The following is a 3,062-nucleotide window of genomic DNA, read 5'->3' on the forward strand; positions in this document are numbered from 1 at the left end:
ATGGCCTAATTGGCCATCATTGGGAAGAGAGGCCCCTTGGTCTTGTAAACTTTATATGACCCAGCACAGGGGAAGGCCAGGGCCAAGTAGTGGGAGTGGCTGGGTAGGGGAATAGGGGCGTGTGGTGGGGGTATAGGGAACTTTCGGGATAGCATTTGAAATGTAAAAAAAGAAAATAATAAATAAATAAATTAACTAATTAAAAAACATTATTCATAGTAGCTCTTCAACCACAAATGATTTTTATCATATTACCAAATTTCATATTGTTAGTAAGTGTCTGTTTCACTTCTGTCATAAACGATACTAAATTTGTTTGTTATCTATTTGTCTCTTTAGAATGTGAGTACTACTATAGTAGGGACCAAGTTTCTTTTATCTGGTAACTAATAAATACTCAATGCTTAAAACAGTACTAAGAACATTGCAATGACTTAATATTTGTTTAAACAATTAGTTTATTAGTTGGCTTTGAGTTTCATCTTAATATATGACAGGGCATTGACTTTGATCATTAAAACCCCAGCAAAGAGAGCTGAGTACTTTGCAAGGTGGTAATTTTGAGTGTTTGTGTCTTTTTCATGGGTCTTTCTGGAAGCTCTAGGATATCCCCAAACTTGTATTATAATAGGTCTATACTAATTGCTGTGTAGGAAAATAACAATTTAATTTTTGAACGGTACACTGTACTCTGTTTCTGAAATTTATGGTGTTTTGCCTTTTTTCCTCTGTCTACTTCCACTTTCTGTGTAGCAAAGCAAGTTTCCCCCATTCTCTGCAGGAAGAAGAAAGTTTATATTACTTACCAAGGCCACTGGGTTTTCATTGCTTCTCAGTCTCTCTCAAAAAAAAAAAAAATCATTCTCAATGTGTCCACATTGATTCCTTCATATAGCATGAAGGACACAAATGTACTATATATACTCTAATATAGATTATGAAGTGAACCTATCATTATTTTGAAACTCATTCGACTCTATTCATTGCCCATGGTTGATGGAGACTGATAACAGACATTTTATTAACCTCAATGAATAGCCAATATTTGGTTTAGTCTACTGTTTTCGTCTTTTCTATTTTGAGTACTACACTTTGTCTGCTAGTCCAGGGTGCTCTATAAATCATCCAGAGAAGAAATACAAGTACGTAATATAGATAATAATGCTGGACATAATCAGAGATGAGAAATATTATGGATGGATAGAAAAAGTTCCTAGAACGTGGAAAGTTTCAGTTTATCCTCCAATGACAAAATTTAGGTAGTCTACAAAGAGATAGAAGGAACCTTTATGATTGGAGACAGAAAATACAGGGTACAAGAAAGGTCCCCAAAATTGGTTGGATAATTAGTTCAGTTTGCAACACAAACAAGAGTTCTTTTAACATTTATTTACTTTGGCTCTCACAAGGTACATAAGTATGTACTTATGTTTTATCTATGTCAGTGTTCTATTGCTGTGAAGAGATACCATGAATAGGGCAACTCTTACAAGAGAAAGCATTTCATTGGGGCTTGCTTACAGTTCCAGAGGTTTAGTCTATTATTGTTCAGCTGGGAGCATGGTAGTACTCAGAAAGACATGGTGCTGGGAAGGCAGGTGAGAGCTCTACATCTGGAATTGGGGGCAACAGGAAGAGAGAACCTTTTGGCCTGGTTTGGACTTCTGAAATGTCAAAGGCCACCCCAGTGTTACACTTCCTCCAACCACACCAAACCTTCTCCAACAACCACTTAATCCTAAGTAGTGCTGCCATTCATTGATGACTAAGCACTCGAATAGATGATCCTATGAGGGTTGTTCTTATTCAAACGACAAAATGCTTAAAAATAAATAAAAGGCTTGGGTTAAAATATGAAATGCATTTATACTTTCTGGGGACACTGTATAGCAAATCTTCAATTCAGAGATCTATTGGCATCTACAATTCTTCTAGGATATCCCACTGTGTATCTCCTATTGTAGAGAAAGAAAAGGAAAGTGTGTTTCATGTTGGTGTATGGGGTTATTTGTCATTAGCATAAGAGTTGTATCTTTGAGGTTTGCACACATGAAAGAACATTTTAAATCAGTTCTGGAGCTCAGTTCAAGATTTAGCAACTTGTGAAGCATGACTCACAACAAATATTCAGTTGCTCTGAAAACCACCTGATATGGAACCAGTTATACACATATCCTCTTTCTCTACCAATCTCTCTCCTTGTTTTCTAATCAGTAAGACCCACAGCATTTTTCCTTAGCAAACATCCAGTTTCCCACTAGCACTTGGAGTGAAAGGGAATGTTCTTATCTGCCTTCTGTGAGGCCTGAGACACTAAGGACTGTACTGATTTTAGTAGACAATTTGAGTTTATTTGTATGACATACTTGCTATTAAATATTTCTATTTCCTTTCTATTTATACTTACCTATTAAACAGTAAAAAAAATTTCCCTTTCTCCCAACCATGTAGTTCTCCATAGTAAGTACTTATATGTTTAATGTATTACATTTCTAAACTTATGAATAAATAAGCAAACCTTTTATTACTCCATTTCTTTAATTTAAAGGGCAATGTAGTTACAGTAAAAATTAAGCTATAGTCTTATTATTGAATGTGTAGATGGTTATACTTCAGTATATGTACAAACTTCTCATTACATGTAGTGTATAAAATAAGTGAACAAAATGAATGTAAGTTATAATGGTTGGGAATGAATATCCAAGTTCTTCAGTCACTTGTGCTTCATTTCTGTGACTTTAGAGGGGATTTTTAAACCCCTCTCATACAAAATAGAGAAAAAAAATAACTGGAAGGGGTGTCAGAAGACCTTACTGAATACCACTATATATTTGACATTTCCTTGAAGACATTCCTTGAAGGATCTTAAGCTGCTGAAACATAGTAGACATGAAGGAGAAATGATGGAGAATTTTGTTCAAGGCAAAGAAAGCAATGAGCAACAAAAATCTTAGCAGAGTAAAATATAGTGTGAATTCATGGATCAAACATATCAATTTGATTGAAAGTCCAATATAAATTAGGCTGATGGTGTAACCACACTGTGTACTTACTATACTAAC

Source organism: Mus pahari, chromosome X (assembly GCF_900095145.1).
Source record: "Mus pahari chromosome X, PAHARI_EIJ_v1.1, whole genome shotgun sequence".
Lineage (NCBI taxonomy): Eukaryota > Metazoa > Chordata > Mammalia > Rodentia > Muridae > Mus > Mus pahari.